The following is a 21,692-nucleotide window of genomic DNA, read 5'->3' as shown; positions in this document are numbered from 1 at the left end:
ACCACAGTCGATGGAACGATGAGCTCTATGAGATATACGACGACATTGACATAGTTCAGCGAATTAAGAGACAACGGCTACGCTGGCTAGGTCATATAGTCCGTTGTTTTCGAATCGAAACTATCAGAGCATGTTGTTGTTGTTGTAGCAGCAAAATTCAGGCGAGTTAACAGTTTTTTGCCGGATAAAAATCTGGGTCCGTTTCAGTTACGTCGACCCGACTGTCATGGAAACAGACTATCATCGAATCTATCAAAGCATCAACAGTTAGGATATTTCCAACAACAATTGGGCATACTATATATGGTTCAAGTGGTACGAACTCGAAGTAGTGCGGGATATTAACTGACAACTCGAGGAGTTCATTAAGATTGCATAGAAAACATTTTCTGGCGCTACTACAGCAAACAGCTAGGCGCGTTCCGACCCTGCAAACGCTTTACTGAATCTGCAGAAAATACATTAGCCGTAGGCATTTCGATTATTTGGTCTAGTTGTGCGCAAATGTTTCTGTTTTCTGCTTAAAATTCTGCACACTTCGTCACATATTTGCAACCATTAGTTCACGCCCCATGTGCTTTCTATTCACACAGTGCATCGAAATAGCGAAAATAATAAGATACTATTGGATGGAAATATACTAATTTCCATGAGGGAGAAACGGTTACCGAAATAGCTATGCCATAATGATATAACGCAGCGATTTCCAAAAATTTGCTTCCGCCTCGACGGTTGCAAATGATTTTCCACAAGCGAAAACATTAATTTTCCCACGCACGCCCGCGCTCAGCAGGCCGCAAAATGTTGCGGCAAATTGCAATAACGCCGTTAGAGATATACAGCTATTTTGCGTAGCGACAACAACTTATGCAACAACACACTGACCGAGAACAATAAAAACGGTCATTTAGAGACATTTATTTGACTATGCGATGGCACAAGCACACACACACGCACACAGCTAGAGGCAAATATAGTATGTACGGGAATATATAGACACTATTGTAGTGCGCGCCTGTAGTGCTTCCATAAGCGTGCGAATTCCGGTGGCTTTTCAGTGCTTACTATATTAATAAGCGTTTAAAATACGCAAGCACGCACAGCCACACACACACACACACGCTGGCACGTATACAAAGGCACGCATATGCGGCAGCAACATTAGGCAGATTAAAATGTGCCAACCAAATGGGCTGGCAATCTGAATAAAAGTCAACACAACAACAATACAGCCAACTAAAATCAGCACTGCTAGCATAGTGACAACAACAGGTTGGGCGCCCTTTATGGCAACGGGCGGTCACAGTGGGCAGTAATGGCAATGGCTTGCGTAAAACTAATAGTCAATGCTTACGCATGGCAATATTTAATATAACCACAAATGTGCTAAAGATAATAATGCCGCATAGTAGCCGAATGAATAGCGAATAGAACACACGCAGCCAAGCAGTCGTGCGTCGACACGCACACATATACAGATGCACCGCGCTTGACTAAACTGACTACAGGCAAATGAATATGAAATGTGACACGGGAAATATGTTTGACTAGTGTGTGTAAATGGATGTTATACATTAGGGTGAGCCAAAAAAAACTAAAACAGGGTACTTTTGAATACTCAGATATCCTCACACACTTTGACTTCATACCGGCTCACTTGGATCATGGAGTCGCCAAACCGAACTCTGGCAGTTCCTTCTCTCCTGCTAGAGGAGAGAAGCAGTGAGATTTTTTACGGATTGGTCAAAACTTAGGGGACGCTTGGTGGAGAAGTTTACTGTCAGGAGCTCTCTATCAACTTCAAGTTCTTGACTATTGCAGCGTTTTCCAAGCCGATTTGCTGCTCCGCAGTGCAGCCTTCTTCAGAGAAGTGAGCATTCACTCCAATAGCAAAGCTGCGATACTGGCCTTGAACTCATTTACAGTTCAGGGTTGCCTAATCTCGCTATCAATAGCAATCAAGTGTCTTTGTGATAAGACTGGTGCCGGGCTATTGCGGAATCGCAGGAAATTGCAAAGCTGATGAGCTAGCAAAGAAAGTCACCCTATAACCGCTATCGGTAGAATGGAAACAAGTCGGTGCTTGAATATCCTCTTATGTTCTACTACTAAATAGCTGGGCTACGCGGAAGCTTGGCAAGCGCGGGACCACTATCGGTACATGCGCTGTCGCAAAAGTCTTTTGGCCCAGGATCGATCGCAAGATATTCAGAGATCTTTTTGCCCTCAGCAAGACCAGCCATTCCTTAGTTGTGGAGCTTTTAACAGTTCATAACCCTATTGGCGTCCATGCTGTAAGGTTGGGAATCTTCAGAAGCTGTGTGGAAGAAGATGGGATGAAAGGAACTCAAGAGTCCTTAACCGTCTCGCGTTTGGGAGGTCAAGCCTTAAACATTTGGGAACGCAAACTTTCAGAGATTATACTCGCGGGAATGGAAATTAAACGACTGTGCAAATTTGAATTGGCTACTAATATATTTAGCTCATTTATAAGTTCGAAAACAGAAGTTCTTCATTTCTATGGCTTCGCAAGGGACTACATATAGCAGTCTACAGATCTTTGATCTGCCATCTAATCTAGCCTAACCTATTATAATCTAGGTTCGACTTAACCATAAATTTGACAGAAATCTTTTTTGGCACACCCTAATATGCATACATATATGTATATTACGCCAGCTAATATATACTTATGTTTCTGTGTGATTTCGCAGTAACTCAATTTTCTTATATTTTTCGGCCATATGTGGCGCATCCCTGCTTTAATAAATAATAAAGAGGTAATAAAAGGACAAACACATGCACACATCCATACATACATTTAAGTAGTCATAAACACATGCACTTACAACATATTATCTGTTTGTGCCATTTAAAATACTCCCTGCGGTTTTAGTCCATATCACGCACACATTGCTCATACCAAACACACACACGCCGCATACATTCTCCACCTTTCATCAACTTTTTCAGGCGCCGCAATCTACGGCGGTGAAAAATCAAAAGCAAAAAACAACAGGACAGGGAAACAAGTAGCCCCAACATATATCCATATGCATACTATATATATTTTGCCAGCTGTCAGCAGAAATAAAATGTGATGTGATGTTAACGAAAATTCCGTAAAAAAAGCAAAGCGAAATATATGACAAAAATTCATGGCACAGGAGAATATGAAAAGCGGCAGCAGAGCAATCAGTTAGACCGGCTGACAAGCGGAAAACCTAGCCAGGCATGCAGACAGACGGCACAACAGTGGAGACACAGGCATGCCGAAAATTGGTGTTTAGCAACTTTGGTGGCAAACTGCAAACTGTGTTGATAGCCACAGTGGAGGCGTGGAGTAGCCATTAGACCCATATAGATCTAGGTATTTGCATGAATATAATTTATATATGTATATATGTGCGCATATTTAGCATAGTTTTGAATGCACAGTGTAGCATTTCGTTTAAATTAAAATTAAATTTGAAATTACCTTATATGTATATGTGGCTACTCAAAAATAGGTTTTCTTTTTGAGCAGTGAAAAACACTATGACTTGACCTACCTATTGCACTAATATACGGCGTACAAATATCTGATTAAGTGATCTGGTTAGCAGAGAAAACACAACCTTTCGCTCTGCTTGAGTCAATCGAAAGGTACATGTATGTTTTTGTTAACATCGAACCGCCAGCAACATGGAAACATAATTTGTCTCAGTTTTCAAGCAGTCATGAGAGATAGCACCCTCTAATTCCATGTAGTGCTTCACAAAGCAGATATATTTACGTAAAATTCTAGAATAATATATACCAGAGCCAGTGTAACCACTAATTAAACAAAACATATCGCCCAGAAGTACCTCGGAAAGAAGGTCAGTAGTGAAGAATGTCGCCAGAACCAAGCGAGTTCACTTCAAGTCATAAAGGCATCGAAGGGAACGAGATAGTGAAAGAGTAATTGGTATATTCACCGGTCACTGTCAGCAGGTAGCACACGCCCGCATAATGCGGCTCATAGATCAAGTAGACTATGGGAAATGTCAAGAGCAAGGCACCGGAGAAACACTTGTACTTGTCCCGTATTGGAGAGGTTATGCTTTACGAGGTTATAAACTGTTAGAATTTACAAAATTTTTTTTTATTTTTTTTCTTAATGTACATCTATTTAAGAATACACACAGAAAATTTCATATCGTTCCAGTAAATATTTTGGAGTTACACGCAATATTGAAAAGGCGTTTCACATTGCTTGGAAGTGCAAGACCAAACTTTAAACACGTTTTTCAAAAAATGGTGACCAACATTTGAAAACATTGCAAGAGGTATCGTTAATGAGGACACATATTATGTTGAAATTCGCGTCAAGTGCAGGATCCCAACCTATACAAAAAGCATTGCAATTTTCCTTAGAAGCAAGAGTTTAGTTTAAATTGCCTTAAATATAACACTTTAAAGCCTTGGTGAATAACTGTTTATGACTTAGTTAAAAAATATTATTTTAACAAATGGTTTACGCATTTAAAAAAATCGAATTTAATGCCTTTAAATTCTACAACACCTCTAGATTATTGTTTGTCAAGTTGATCCGAGTGATAGTTTCGGAGATACAGCATTGAGAACTTGTGCGCTCGAAGCTAGCTAACTGTCTTTGAACGCGTTTTTCTCGAAACAGTGTTTTCGAAATCATTCGGCAGGATTTCTCGAGAACTACTCACCGATCTTAATGAAATTAATTATTGAAAAGGTCTTTGAGATACAATTCTTAAAGACTTGGACTTAGATTTTTTTGCGATTGCAACTATTTGAAGAAAAAAGTGTCGAGAAATTTTCACTGAAATTTTTATTTTTTTGTAAAAATGTCTGCCAAAAATTCAATTTTGAGTTATTTTTATTTTTTTTTTCCTTCGTGAAAGTTCTAAATTAAGGTAGCAACTAAAACACGTATTTTTTAACTTTAGATGATACTGTAAGAGCTGTCGCGCCAACGTGGAGCATCTTTTTTTCTAGAAATTTTAAAATTTCTGTGTTTATAGTGTATGTTGGTAACAATGAAAAATTCTAAAAAAATATTTAATTTTTTATATGAGAAAAAAATTGTTGAAAAAAGGCTGTTTGTTATCCAAGGATACCCATGTAACCCTTTAAATTTATAAATAATGTTTCTATTATTTATATTATTTGTTAAGGTTGATATAATAGAGGTTTTCTAAGCAATATGCTACATATGCACGTGTTAAAACTCAACCGTTCTAACTACATTAGTGCAACTTCCAGTGAATATGAGTAAGAATTAAACCTTTTTAATTGGTGGGTTTAGATTCTATGTTTGGATCATGAACCTGATCTGGATATTCATACTTGATTTAAAAATGTAAAAAAATTACTGTTATCGCCTGAATTGCTTCGGGCTTATGTAGGAAATATACAATAGGGTTTAAAGATCCACTCTTTTATTCCTACTTTAATGTCAAGCAATTCGAACATTAAAAATTGTAAGTGCTTTCCACTCATTTATTAAAAATATTATATATTATATTCATCAGTCTTTCTTAAATTTAAAAAGGAAATACTCGGACACTATAAATAAGTAAAAAGCATAAAATAGTGAGATAAATAACGACAAAATATGTATGAATCTGTGACGTCAATCGAAAATATTAATTAATCACGATATGTACTCGCTCGAAGTGAAAGCGGTTCATAGAAAAATTTTATAAAAAATTAAAAAGGTAGTGTAGAATTGAAATCCGTCATATTTTATAAAAAAAATATTTTTTTTTATTATTTTGAAAGAAAAAAATATTATTCAAACAAGATTCAAGATACCATTTATAGGGTTCTTGTTCTACTATTGATAATTTTGCTGTTGTTCAGAAAAAAAAACAATTTCGAGTAATAAATTCTTTCGATTTGATTTATGCACTCTTTATATAAATATATGGGTCGTCGAAAAAGTCCTTTCGTATTACTAATATTAAAAACTTTATTTAACAATATAATATAACCTATAATAACACAACAAATAATCATTATAAGTTGTGAATATTTTTTGTGAGGGGCAAGATAAAAATATTTTAGTAATAAAAATTTAATCTGACATACATATAATTTTTGTCAATTTATACACCTATACATCCAAATTACCTGAGACTAATACTACAGGAAAGTCTTGCCACCCAAAACTTAAATTTCGCGAATGTTAAAGATATTAAAATCTTCTGGGTTATAATGATTTAGCAACTCTTCTTATTGAATTAAAAAAAAAAAAATTAAAATAAAAAAAAAAAATAAAAAAAAATAAAGAAAAAACAAGCATTAGCAAAACAATTTTTAGACACAAAATTCAAAATTAGTCAACTAGCATTTCCTAACTGATATAAACTCTGGGAACTAAGAAAATAATTGAATTTCATATACACATTTCTATTGAAATCGTGACCGGAAACGGAACTACTCAACATTTAAGTAAATCACAGTTGGAAACTTCGCAAATAAAAAACGAAATGAAAATTAGTATGCAAATTACAAATTAATATTGTTTTCTACGAAATCTTATCTATATAACCGCCGACTACAGCCATTTCTCAGAAAATCTTTCACTTTGAACTTTTCCACTTAACTTAATAGACAATAAAACTAAAAGCAGAACAAAAATTTTGCGGCCTCTTAAACTAAACCAAACCCAACAGTGTGTATGTGTTACATACTGTGAGAGTGGAAAATTCGAAAATCAGCAAAGGCAATCCTAGGCTTAGCTCGGCCGAGCTGTTGTACAAGTATTTAAAGGCGATGCGTGCGCGTGAAAGTAAAGGCCGCCTGTGCAAAGAGTTATGCGCAAATAACACGCGCGTGCCCACCAGCGTACATGCATTACAACATAGCTGTAATATAGTGAGCTGTGCCGTCACCTTGGCGTATACGTAACATTTGCTTTGCACAGTGTATACAATGTATGGCACATTGTTACGTATACGACATGGTGACCCAAAATTAAATCCATGGTGCCAGTAAAGTGTTGTTGCTGCTGCAGCACAGCACCTATTTGGGTGTGTACACATATATAATGGGCTTTTAAACTACATAAAGATATATATGTGTGAGTGTGAGTGTGGGTGTGTATGTATGTAAGTGTTATCGCATAACATGAGCATTAGGAGCGTGCGTGAAAAAAGGTTGCCATTTCACGAAAATGAATTTTAGGCACGCACAGCTCGCCATTACACTATTACAACTAAAATACTATGCGGAATGTATATTTTTATAAGCTTACAAAATTAATGGAAAACACAGTGCTTGCCGCTGGCCTAACATTATCTAGACTACGCTTCTCGGTGAAGTTATGTAACGTGAAAGGCATGCGTTTATGCTAAGTCCGCATACAGCAAATTACGGTACAAAAGGGTGGTGAGATTTATTTCTTATAAGAAGCAAGCAGCATTAAACCACAAGAAAGCAATGGCGGCGTGAGAAATGAAAAATGGTTGAGACATATTTGCAAACACATATTTATACACGTATTGGTAATGTAAGCTTTGGTAACTGAACTTTGTTGTTATGTACTCGCACAGTAGTTTAGATATTTATTACGCAGATAATTGAGGGCGTGCGATACTTACACTATTTCTGCTTCAACTCCTCGCTCACTCGTCTTGTTAGAGCGCACATTATTATATTTAATGGGCGTGTGCTTTGTGTTCCGGTTGCATACACTACACTAATGATAGTGGCGTAGTAGTTCAATGAACCGTCGACCAGTTTGTCAAGTATTTCACTTTGTACACTTGATGTGCAGTGTTAAGGTCATCAAAGTGTTGTGTTGTCTGTATTTATATTTTCTGGATAAATATTGACGCGTGCACTCGATTATTGATTAGCGCAGTTGTCATTTGTGGCAAGCACATATGTTAGTGTCAATAAATAAATAAATAATAATGGAATTGTAACTGAAGCCTTACAAACAACTAGTAAAACAACTGTTTTCTTTGAAATTATTACAACTTTTTTTAAAAACATTTTACTGCTGATTTTTGTAATAAAAAATTCACCTTTTTCGAGTCGGTCCATTTGGGAAAATTTATATAAATCTATAATAGAACTGTAAGTAGTTTTTTAGAAAGTCTTTTTGAGACTAAGATTTCATCATTTTATTTTGTTTCAAATTTCAGGCGGTACGAATATCAGCGTCGCCGAAGTTTTCGAGAATCAAAATTCAACATTTTTTTTTATAAATTTTAAGGTGTGTCTAATAAAAAATAAAAAAGGATAAATTTCATTACTTTTTCTTGAATAGTGGCACAAATTGGCGAAATTTGGTCTCTTTATCTGGGCTCTGTACTTGGTTCTACTCAGGAATAATTATTTTTTTTTACTTTTTTTTTATTTCATAAATGTTTTAATAATGAATCTCTAGAGATCAAAAATATAGTTTTTGCTGCATAATTCAGTAACCTATACTCATTGCAGTTGAATTCCAATATTTTATAGATCGGCAGTTGAGTTGAGCGCAATTATAGTTATAAATTATAATTTTTGCGAATTCATTCAGAAGTAATTTGATTTTTGCCTAAACTAACTTACAGTCTGTATGTAAGTCGAAGAATATTTCCCAAACAAAAAAAGGACTTCATGTTCTCATGATACATGTATAGCATTCAGGTTGGAACCGAACCCGAAGAAGAGCGTCAATTACATGGTTAATAATAATAGATAAAATTCGTTAAGCAAAATTTTCGAAAAAAAACAGTTCACGTAATACCCGAATCCCATCAGTTCTGTCCATAATTTATAGAAAAATTATTTACAATATTACTAAAGGTTGCATTGCTTGGTAAAAAGGTTCTCGAAATGTTTTATTTTAACCCTCAAATAGTTAGATACCACAAGTATTATATGAGAATTCAAAAGGGCTGACATTTTTACAGCATTTTTATCATGAGGGAAATCTGTTCCAAGAAATCTGTTCATTTAAAACATATTTTCTGAAAACACACAAAACTTCTTTAGTCAGCAAGATTATTGCAATCATGAGTCTATTATATACTATAGATGAAAAGAACGTATATATTATTATTACTTCTCCAAGCGTTTTGTCGACTGATGGTGATCTTTTCGACCAATACCTAGAAGTATCAAGAATCACAATGAACCAGCATTTTTAGCTGTCCTAGTGGAATTCATATAGGTCTTTGTCATAGAATAGATTTTTTAACCTAAAACAGCACTCCTCTAAATTTGCGAAACAACTATATATTAAACGCTTTTCCATTATCAAATATATGTATAATTACTTTGTTAAATTCAGTTAATATTCACAATGAATTTTTGAGCGTCACCACTTATATATTGATGAATATATAATATATAATATATACATATATAATAAATTTATGACAGGTCAATTAAAAAGACACATAGATGGCGCCACTCTCATAAAATTCATATGATTTTTAGCTAGCCCTGAAGTTTGAGTTTCCCAACACCGCCCCAGGAAAATCAATCATCAAGAACTGGTATGCTAAGTTTAGACATGGTGAAATGAACACCGAAGACTGCCGAAAAGACGTTGTTTCCAACGAAAACGCCTAATATTTTTGAATGACCGTAAACTGAAGTTGTTCAAGATAACCCGCAGTCTAAGGAGATGCGCAACTCGTCTCTCATTGGAAGTGGCAGAGCAATTGGAATCTAGGGATGGCCAGATTGAAATATCAAAGGGATAAGGCCCAATAGACCTTACGTCGCGGTGCAATACCTCACTAATAATATCTAATAAAGGGAAGGATTTGTTACATCGTTCAAGACCACTAATAAAAAATGTAAAACAAAAAAATTTGGGAAAATGTGAAATTTAAATGTATTTGATGAGCTAACAAGCTTAAATACTTCTACGCAAAACAACCTCTATATGATAATTTTTAATCATAATAAATGTTTTGTTTGTTTAATTAAGAAGAAGAATAAATGTTTTGTGTTTTAATTTAAATGCCAAAAAGTAATTATTTTGTTCGATTTGTCCGATTTGACCGTAATGGAAAATTTAAAAAAGGCTAATTTTGAGACGCTCCCAAAATGAAATAGGTTGGGCATCACTTTATCACTGATATCCACTGAACGTATACATTATAGAATTTATGATTAGTTGTATATGAGGAAGCTCTGTGCAAAGTGGGTGCCGCGCGAGCTGACTTTTGATCAAAAACATGGACGATTTGATGACTCGGAGCAGTATTTGGAGTTATTCGAGCATAATAAACCCAAGATTTTGCGTCAATATGTGACATGGCTCCATCATTTCACTCCGAAGTTCGATCTACAGTCATGCACGTACTAGACTGCACGCGATTAACCCACTCCAAATCAATATAAGATTTGAACAAAATATCGGTCGAATAGCCACAGCGGCTCCATTTGCATATATCCACCCATTTACGTCAATTTTCGATGACCGGGTGTAACGTTTCGGTCGGAATTTCCCCTATTGTACGTTGAACGTTATCTTCGAGGTCGTGAGCGTTGCTGGTTGACGGGCGTAAACCTATGACTTAACGTATACACAGAGAAAACAATCTAGAGGAGTTAAATCACATAATCTTGGACCGTTTCTCGAAATCAATAAATTGCCAAATTCTGCATGTAATCTGAACATATTTTGACGCGAAACATGTAGCGGCGCACCGTATCGTTGAAAACCGAGACCGTCTGCGTCGATTTAATCAAATTCCAGGTAAAGAAGTCTGTAGACAATCTTATACGGATGCAACGACAAAACTCGACATGCTGTCATCGAAAACACCAACCCAGACACAACTGTGTAGAACAACGTTAAGCCGCAATATTGGCCTGAACGGTATAAAGCCCCCACTACAGGATTTTCTCAGATGGCATACTATCATGAAGATTATAAACATTTTCGAATTTTGCAATGAAGCATTGAATAGTAAGGTCAGAAGGAGTAATATGATGACCCTGTTTAGCGTGAAGGGCAGATACAATAGTTCCCGAGAAAGTGAATTTGCTTAAGGGGCTATACCAGTGTGACACTTTCAAAAAAAATTTTTTTTTGCTTTTTCGATAGTTTATATTTTCAAAAATATTGTGTGAAATCGGCAAGGTCGTATCTTGAATATTTCTTAGATGGCAGCGCTGTAAAGAGCGACCGCTCGCAGGTACAAACATATACATATGTATGTATAAGTGAAACTTTAAACGCGTTTTTCTCGAAAGGACATTTTTCAAAATTGTAACTCAACAAGAGATTAACCGATCGACTTCAAATTAAAACTGGGTATTTTTGATCTTTTTGATTGGTTGAAAATTGTCAATTTGGCATTAGAAAAATGACCAATTTTTACATAAAAAACGAAATTTTTTTCAAAATTACGCCATTTTGTTAATCTTTGATAAGATCATAGGTCATTGTATAGGAAATATTTTTCAGTTTAATAAACTTTTTAAGTTTTTTTGTTTCAACAACTCATTCGGCCGATATCATGTCAGCAGTTGAGGCACTTTTTTTTTGGTACCGCCGAAGACATATACACACACAAATTTTTCAATAAAAAAAAGTTTTTACAAAAAAAAATATTAAAATATAGGATAAATATAAAAAATAGATAAATTTTTGTACTTTCTTTTAAAAAAAATCCCCGAGTTTTTTTTTTAGATAGCAATCAGTTAAAGTGAAAACCAATCTTTTTATGGCTGCAGAAGTTAAAATTTTTTGCAATTTTTTATTTTATTTATTTATTGTTTATAGAACAATAAAAAAGAAGAAATAAAAAAAAAATATCGAAAATAACAATAAAAAAGGAGAAATTTAAAAAATAGATAAATTTTTGTATTTCTCTTTTTTACAAAAAAAAATGTTTTTTTTTTTAGATAGCAATCAGTTAAAGTGCAAAACCAATTAACTTATGGCTGCAGAAATTAATAATTTTTTGCAATTTTTTATTTTATTTATTTATTGTTTTTTAATCTATGAATAACTGATTTCTATTAAAGCTGCTACGAGCTTTTAATTAATAAATGTTGAAAATGATTGAATCACATAAATTTTTAACGAATTTCTTTTGTATTTTCTCTAATAAATTTTGCATGGCTTATTTTTCATTAATTTGTGCAAACATATAACTTCACTTTTACTTTCGCAAGCAATTCATTTTCACTCTATAAAAATTTCCAAATTTTTCACTTCTACTTTCAGCCAGCACTGCAGCAGCGTTGAGCTGGCGGATATCGCATATTATAATTTATAATCTCTTAAGCTGCCACCAGCACAATTTTCAGCCACAGCACGCATTTGCACTAATGCAATTTTATATGTTTGTTTATTTTCTTTTGCTGTGCGCTTTTTTATTTGCAGTTAACCTGCAGCGCTGGGACGCGGCCTGACCTTACATGCTTAATACCACTTATGCAAGTATATTTAATGTTATAAAGTAACAGTTTTTTGTAACTGAGCACACGCGCGGCCGCTCATGCGCGTATGTAAGTGTTAGCGTGTATGCATGTGTGAGTGTGGGTCAAAAGTTAGCGCAGCGCATGCAAGCTCTCGGGCCTGCTGGGATATTTCAGCCAACAGCTTTCACTTTTAACGGTGTTTATAGCGTGTTTTTTGTTTTTGTTTCTCATTTTAATCGTCAACACGCCCACATGCCACAACATAGTTTTAAGTGCAGCGCGCGTGTTAAATTGTTGTTGTAGTCATTACTTATTTTATATCTAAGCTTGTTGTTGTAAGCTGCACTTTTCTGTGCCCCGTTTACCCGCAATTACGGTGTTGTTGCTTGCTTTTTGCCGCCTACACATTTACATTGTGTTTGGAATTTGGTTTTTTATGTTTTTATGCTTTAAGTTTTTTGTGAAAGTTTTCCACATCTCCTTTGCTGCATTAACATCTATTTTTGCTCTCAGATCCTTTGCGCGCCCTATGTCTACGCGCCGCTTCAATTTGTTGGTATTTTCTGTGACTACGAAAAACTTTTACATTAATTGAAACGTACACAAGACTCGCTTTTTAGCTTAGCTCAACGCTCACCTTAATTTTCTGTGCACTTTTTTCTGATTTTTATTTTCCTTTTTGCAGTTCTTAATTTACGTAACCTTTTTCTTATCCGCCTGTGCCGCCTTTAAACATTAAAGTTTCGTTGTTAGGCAAGAGCACAATTTGGCGCCTTTCGCAGGAGCCAGCGGTTAGCGAGAAAACTATATAAATTTCTAAAAGCAAGCCTTATGGTTGCTAACTTTTCTTCTTATTTCACTTCATTTTTGCTAAACAAAAAAAAAAAAACATATTGAAAAAATATATATAATATATTTTTATATATTCCTGCTTAGAAAAATAACTGCCATTAAAAGAAAAACCGCTGAAATAGAATTTTTTGCTCGCTTTTCAACGCTTGCAGCCACAGTTCGTAACGGAAGCGCTCTTTAACTGTGGCCATGTAACGCCGCTAAAGCATTCCACTCCATTAACTTGCTGAGTTCTTGCAACTTCAACTTTAAACTTTCCGCTAGCCACCTCGAATGCTTTGGTGTGCGCGCAGCAGCGTTTCCGACATACTCACTGATTGCATACTTATAGTTTTATTAGTTTTAGCTTGCTACTAACCTAAATCGCTGGCTTGAGCGCTTCTTCCAAAGTTATTTGTAACTAAATACTATATAGTTTCTATAAACCTACACCTAGACAGTTATCTGCGCATATACTTTTTCTATTATTACGTCCTAGTTTTATTTTTTCGGTCTTTTAACTTTGCTCCTAAATAACTGTGGCATGTGGCACGCTTAAAATTTTTTAAAACCAGGCCAAGTGAAATTATGTGCCGCACTCAGGCAAATTAAACGTAAGCGAAAAAAATGTTCAAGCAAATTTTTTATTATTATTTTTTTTTATTTATTTATTTAGTTTTGAATTTCACTTTCGAAACCCCTGAGCTCATAATAAATTTTGTCTAGATGTATGTATATGTGTTGTATGTATGATTGCATTTCAAGAACATTAACAGGTTAGGTTTGGTTAATTTGCTAGGCCAATAAGCCACGCATAGACCAGTTTTGGTTCTTTGCGATACCGGATGGAGTTCAGTTGCTAAGTCCAAGAGATGTTCTTGACAATCTCGCCCACTATTTCATTGCCCTCGATGCCTTTGTGACCTGGCATCCAGTAGAAGTGAAGTTACTTTCTTTTAGCAACACTTTCCACTGCTGCTCTGCTTCCCAAGACACCTCTGGCCGATATGCGATACGAGTTTACTGCCTCCTTGATTGCTGCTTGGCAGTCTACATAGATGCTGACTCTCGAATTGCCTGTAGTTGCATTAGAGGCCAGCTTCGTGGCTTTCGCAATATCAAAGACCTCAGCTTTAAATATAATGCAGTGGTCTGACAATTTAAAAGGCTGTAATGCCTAACTGTGGACAGTATATACCCGCACCAACTCTGTCGTCCATTTTCGAGCCATCCGTGTAAATTTTAAGATGCTCTTTCCCAGTTGAAAAGTGGGATCATGTGGTCGATGTTGGTGCAACTGCCGTTACCCAGTGAGCTATGCCTAAAAGTTCGGTAGTCGTCCCACCGATTTTGCTCCAAGAGCGAAGAGGTCATTGGTGGCAGCTTTAGTACCAGTTCAAGAGCCGCCATTGGAGTTGTTCCGTGAGTTTCCGTTATGCACAGAGCAACGAGCCTCTGAACCCTTTCTTTTGGCTTCCGGTAGGTGTATTTCCGTTCGCCTGTACACCATACTACTGCACCGTAGAGCAGAATTGGTCTTACAATAGCCTACACGCATATAAAGCATTGCTAGCTTTCCTTACTCTTTCTTCCACGTTGTCCTTCTACAGCAGTTTGCTATTCCAGATTACTCCAAGGTACTTGGTGCTGTCCTTGAAGGAAAGTTGTGTTCCATTTACAGAAGGGACCCTCCATAGAGGAATTTTTTTCTTTCTTGTGAACACAAGCAAATCCCTTTTCTACGTGTTCAACCCCGGATTAAGAGTGGTGCTCACAATGCTGCTAATGGTCTGTAGACACCTATCAGTTATTCAGATGGCATTGTTGTCCGCATATGCTACTATCTTGAGGGCTTTGCCTTCCAAGTTCATTAGCAGTTTATTCACCACTAATGTCCATAGAAGCGGAGATATCACTCCACCTTGGGGATTATCCAGAGGTCAAACGGCTTCTGGTCCAGCGTTCTATAGCAGAATCAATACCTATTATGCTGGATACTATTCAGAATAGATTCCGTAGAGAAAACAATCCTAAACGACGTGGCATGAAGTATCCATCATAGCACGGTACGAATACGGTAATTATAATTATATACTGAACCTGGTATGGCCACAATGTTTGTAGCACCCTGAAGGAAATGGCTGAGACCCTATGAGATATATACATAATGGGACAACGTGCCGAGCTGAAATGATTTAGCCATGTCCATTTGACTGTCCGTCCGTCTGTATAAATACAAACTAGTCCCTCAGTTTTTGAGACTTTGCACACGTTCTTTACTCCCCAAGAAGATGCTTATTTATCGGAATTGTCGATATAGGATCACTATATTACATAGCTTCCAAACAAACTGAATGATCAGAAACTATTTCTTGTAAGGTATATCTTGTCTTTGTGAAGGGGATTATAGCTTTGGTGTCACCTAAGTTAATGCTTTTTCTTCAGATCAATTCAATTAAACATAATAGCTGTTCATAAAACTTAGAACCAGAAGAGCATAATAATTTAACAAATGATTTCATTATAGTTGTAATCAAACAAATTGATATATTTGAAAGACAACAACATATTTGCCTTTGAATGTCTCAGGCTACAACGAAGGAACTAATACATTTCGGATAGTGGGGGAATTTAGCGTAGACTTCACTTTTCAAGAGAATTTAGTTATTTTCGGAAATATAAAAGCTTTACAGTGCCATTATCCATATATATATATATATATATATATATATATATATAAGTATATATATGTGGCGTCTAGTGGAAAAACTTGAATCCGCAGGCACAGTAAAAATGTTCCCGTGCTGCCGCTAGCGCACCTATTGAGAAAGACCCAAATCAGTCTCTCACACGTCGTTCTCAAGCGTTGGGCATTACTGTGACGTCTTTGTGGCGAATTTTGCAAAAAGATCTTGGCCAACATCCTTCCACGAAAGAACTAAAGCCACTTTCGATGCTTTAATTAGTAAAATGCAAAAGAAACTACGAACATTTTATTTGAAAAGCTATGTCGCAAGAAATCGCCCTATGATTTCCATAGCGAATAGGAAACCAAACTGGAATTTGCAAAACAATATTTAAATATGCCAACCACATTTTGGGACAAAATAATTAAGCAAGTATGGTATAATCCTTCTGCTGCTTAAAATCATAGTGAATACAATCATCAATGAACGAATGAAATTTGGGACTGTTTCTATAAATTTGGTGTAGGTAGTTTAGTTAAAATCGATCGACGAATGACGGATGCTTCATATCTTAACATTCTTAGCGAATATTTTACAATTAATGCAGAAAAAAATAATTTGTGGTCGTTTATCTTCCACCAAACACATCTCTTACTTGGCTACTCGCTTTTTCGAAGAAAGCTTAATTGAAAAACTGAACTGACCAGCTTAGTCACCGGAATTAAGTCCAAGTGACCATTTGTGACCGATTTTGGACTCCAAAATACCAAAAAGCAGCCATGGAAACTTCTAATAATTTTTCTTAGAGATGAAGCGTCAATGTGATAATATTCCAATGAAAATATTAGATAATTTGGTTCAAGGCATACCAAAACGTCTCCGTGCAAAAAATTCAATTTCAAAATTTCTACTAATATTTGACCACCTTTGCTTAAGAATTTTTATTTTAAAGTGAAACAAAATTTTTTATTACTTTTCCCGGAAAAAGATGTATTAATTTATAACTAATTTTCTTAAAAAACTTTTGAGGATTTTTCCAATTCTAATTAGCCGGGTTGCTTGAAACGCAGTCTTCTTCAAATATATTTCAATTTTTTTTAGTAAATTGTTTTTGCACAACAAGTTAATATAATAGCAGGATTCATCTAGCTAAACAATATTTTTATTCATTTTTCTTTTTTAGATCATTTGGAGGCTTGCAATCAGGACGGACTTGACATGCTATTTAATTATTTCCAGAAATAATTATAACATTTTGAATTTTAATTGTTTATGTATTGTCACACTGTGAATAAATAACATATTTTCTTAACAACTTAATGGTAAATAAGTTTTTTGCTTTCTTTTAGACCCAAAAAAATTTCAAATGCATGCCTCGGCCTTGGTTACATGGATTTACGAGTTTGAAAAAATTTATTTTATTAAATTCTACAAAACCTCTAGAATATTGTTCTAAATTTTTAAGTTGATTCGAGTAAAACTTTCGGAAATACAGCCTTGAGAACTTGTGCGCTCGAGGCTAGCTGGGCTAAGTGTGCCGCCTTTAACGCGTTTTTCTCGAAACTATGTTTTTGAAGTCGGTTGTCAAGATTTCTCGAGAACAACTTAACTGATCTTCATGAAATTTTACACAGCTCTTTGAGATACTATTTTTAAAGACTTGGGCAAACGATTTTTTTTTCGAATACAACTAATGCGGAAAAAAATGCCGCGAAATTTTCACTTAAATTTTCATTTTTTTAATGTCCGCCAAAAATCCTATTTTAACTTTATTCTATTTTTAAAGTCCTAGGTTAAGGTTTTAACTAAAACACGTATTTTTTTGACTTTAGATGATCCTGTAAGAAGTTATCCTGCGAACGCGGCGCATCTGTTTTCCGAGGGTCAGCGAAATGTCGTCGCAATAGCCAAGTTTAAAAATATTTTTTCCAAAAGTTTCAGAATCTCTTTATTCATAGTGTATGTTTGTAACAATAAAAAATTCAAATAAAATATTTTATTTTTTATATGAGAAAAAATTGCTGTTTTTAAGGGATATAAGAGTTGTGAAAAAATATATTGCCTTTAAATAATTAAACAATAAATATAATTCAAAAGTTCCACCTTTGGCAGATCAATGATAGATAACATACCTTGGATCTCACACTTTTAAACATCCAGGGGAATCAGCGGGAATATGTAGAAGTAAAGCAAATTAAGCAAAAAGAACTAATATACAAAATACGGAGTTTTTATCTGGCTTCACAAAGCACAGTACCTATCAGTGTAAGCGTGATTCCGCGCCATCTTGGGTATCGACCAACTAAGTAATCTAAGCTAAACAAGTTTTCAAGACAACTCACAATCGGATTTTAAAATATTTTAATAGCATTTTTGAACTCTTTTTAAAATAAATATAACAATTACGCATAGTTTTGGCTTTATTTTATTTTCCATAGTTTTCAGCTATTAAAAGAGCAATAAATGAAAACTGATAAAATAAGAATTACAATAATGCGCATATAAAAAAAAATAAATAAATTATAAAAATTGTTCAAGTAGGTACCAGGCAACTTCAAGGAGAAAAGGCTTTATTTTTACCTTGGCCTTGGCATTTAAAATAGAAAGTGTCTTGAAGATTTGTAATCCTAAATAATACAAGACAGAAGTACCAGTTCTGATAGTTACATGTATGCATGTATAAAAAATCCTGAAAATTTTACTTATCTCAACACAGTTGTTTTTGTTTTTGATTCCAGAATAATATATATTGTTCACTTGCTTTAAAAAATTACCTAATTATTTCCTTAAATTATTTAAATTATCTTGATTAACCACCTGCTACATGTAGCCCAATGTAGAGTCACATTCACGTCATTCAAACGTTTGTAGTCTTAAATGTTTTATTTCGACTACATTATTCGCGCAAATAAAAAGCAATTTACAATCCATTACAAATTACATTACCATTCCGAGCAATTTAACATACAGAGCACAGCGCGAGAAAAGTACACATTTCCACCCTGAGTTCATTAGAAATTTAAACGCTGAGGCGCTAACTGCCAACACTAATACATTTACAATGAGTATGCACAACGGTCATGCTAATATTAGTCCGCTAATCTAAGCTCAGTGTCATTCAGAAATGGCAATTTGCCATAATCTGCTTTTTTCATGCTTTGTTTTCCTCTTCTACTTCTATGCTTTCTATTTGATTTTCCCTCCCACTTAAATGATCCATTTAAAAAATGCTACAATGTTACATACCGGTGGGTGCACTTGACCTGATTGTTTGACGTGGCGCTACTTTTCGTACTTCGCTTTTATTTTCTTTTCATTTCTGAGCTCAACCTCCAACTGATTACTATTTGGGCACTTGCAGAGCTTCGTTCAAGAATGAAAGGTGAACAAGCGCATACTACATACATATGTATATTCGAAGGTGAGTACGTGTGTCTCAAGTGCATTTGAATTCAAGTATTCTGTATGTAAGTTGTCCACTTGACCTTCGTGAGCATAATTAGCGGTCACTTTATTAAGATTCCGTAGTTGCTGGTCAAGTGTGCACAAGCTTTTAAGGGTAAAATACTAAGCTCTTTATGTTCGTAAATTAGTAGAGGGATTTATTGGAAATCGAACTACAAATAGAAAGCTAGAACGTTGCTAATAGTTCGATAGGAAAATAAAGTCCACTAAATAACAAAAAAACTGCTAGAATTGTTACCAGTACTTGAAAGTATTCTCTTAGTAATGCAGCGTAGGAATTCGAGAACGAAGCAACTAAAGTAGAACTGTGAACTCTAGTAAGAGGATATGTCGTCACTTAAAATGCAAAACAACGTATAATCAAAAGAATCAAAATTGATTTTTTTATTTCTTACGATTCACTACTTCATATTACATATATGTAGCATAAAATGTAACCTATATATAACCAATATATACTAATTTTATAACCGAAACTCAAATTTTATTTCAATATAAGTGGTTTCTATAATATCGTTTTTCTTTCAACTGTAAACTTATGAAAAGTGATTTTAGGTTATTTTGCATTTTAGGTGACGATGTGAAGAAAGGTAAATTGTAGACGATTAGTATTTTTAGTTTACTAGTTATAAGCCGCTAGCAATGATTTAAAAGTATTTAAGGAAAAGTCTACTGTGAAACCTCAGAGCGTATTCCTGTAATCAAAAAAGTTATCACGCACATTTTTTCTTTTTATATATTGTAGTTTGTCTTAAATGCAGTAAGTAAAGGTAGGAAGAAGAACATGTTGTGTTTTAATCGAAAGCTACAAAAATCTCAGGAACATCAGCTGATTTTAGACAGATGTGCGCTACTTAAAAAGAAAACTATCATTTGTTATTCAAGCAACGACACGTCACTTATGTATAAAGTTCCTCAGAGTTACTTTTTCATATACGAACAATATTTTTCAACGCTGAAGAAACCTTTGAATATAAGCAAAATGACCAATGAAAAACTATAACTAAAACACGGCAAGGTTTTGTCGGCTGCAGCAAAGGAAGAGAGAAACACAAAGAAATGCACCAAATTGGAGAAATAAATCGACAGTGAGCTTCTTAAGCGGTTAACGGACAAAGGTGAAACGAAAATCCATTGACAAAACGACAACAAAAATCGGAAAAATACCGACAAGACCACATTGCAGAGTTTATACAAATTCAAAAGCAATTCCTTTTCCAAAAACAATCTCGATTAAGTGACTTTGAACAAAAGGTTAAGGACAGTTTCACGGAAGAAATATTAATGGAGCAAATCCAGTATTTGTTACAAAACAAAGTATTGAGTGAATTGGATATTGAATATTGAATTGAAATCTAGAAAATATGTTGAGCTCAAATAGTGTTCTACGGTACAGAAGATACGAAAAAATATAAACGCTGCTAAATCAGACTGACGCTGTTCTCACTTCGGTAAATTGAGTTATCTTGGACATAAGTGAAATTGGAAGATTACGAATATTGAAAGAATTTTTATTCTCAAAACATTAATTGATGTGGGCTTAGAAAATCCACTGGTTAGTGGTTACATGTTCATATGTATAATAGATAGAGTGAAATCTCCCATAAGCGGACATTGGAGGTATCAGCCTGTTAAGAGAGTTTTCCACTTAATGTATTGTCCTTAATAAAGATAAAAAACTACGGATGGTCATAGTGCTTTATGTTTATTTATGCAAATTTATTTTTATATCACAAATAAGCGAGTATTTCTAACTTGAAAAAAAAAATAAATCATTTGAGATCTAATAAAGGGTTAAGCATTAGTTATTTAATTACTGTCGTATTTGACTTACTGAGACAATATATTTAATACATATTTTATACATACGGATTTGCCTGAATTCATAAAAAATTTCAAGTAATATTTGGACATACAAAGAACTTTCTTATTTCATTCTTAGAAATCTTGTATATAATATTTCAAATAATATTTGGACAAATAAACAAAATTTCTTAGTTCGCTCTTCAAAGTCTCCGAAATATGCTATGTATGGTATTTATCTATTCGAATATCGCTTAGATTTCGAAAATTTTAATTTCAAACAATTTTTTTAAACTGCTGAAATTTGTGAACTAAAATCAAAGCTGATGAATTTTTTAAAAAACGAAGAATTTTTGTGGTTTAATTGCATATATAATTTATATATGTACAATAATAGAGCAATGTTACAGACAGTCACATACAAATATGGCATAAACGAAATTACAAAACAAAATATATTTATGACTCACCTCATTAAGAGTTTGATCTATTCTTCGTTTATTTCAGCATAAACTTTTT

The 21,692-nt window shown here is 34.5% G+C and overlaps 1 protein-coding gene across 8 annotated transcripts in view; it reads right to left on the bottom strand.

Annotated features, from left to right (window-relative positions):
- The window catches only part of LOC126760094 (uncharacterized), a 187,530-nt gene that overhangs the window by 86,748 nt on the left and 79,090 nt on the right, over positions 1 to 21,692 (bottom strand). Inside the window, exon 1 of one of the 8 annotated variants that reach the window (XM_050475489.1) lies at positions 21,644 to 21,692. The exons of the other annotated variants lie outside the window; for them this stretch is intronic. The gene's annotated coding sequence lies outside the window, so the exon portion shown is untranslated. The remainder of the gene's footprint in view (positions 1 to 21,643) is intronic. 8 annotated transcript variants of the gene reach the window in all.

This window comes from Bactrocera neohumeralis, chromosome 5, assembly GCF_024586455.1.
Source record: "Bactrocera neohumeralis isolate Rockhampton chromosome 5, APGP_CSIRO_Bneo_wtdbg2-racon-allhic-juicebox.fasta_v2, whole genome shotgun sequence".
NCBI classification, from domain to species: Eukaryota; Metazoa; Arthropoda; class Insecta; order Diptera; family Tephritidae; genus Bactrocera; species Bactrocera neohumeralis.
This window is presented reverse-complemented; position numbering and strand designations above follow the sequence as displayed.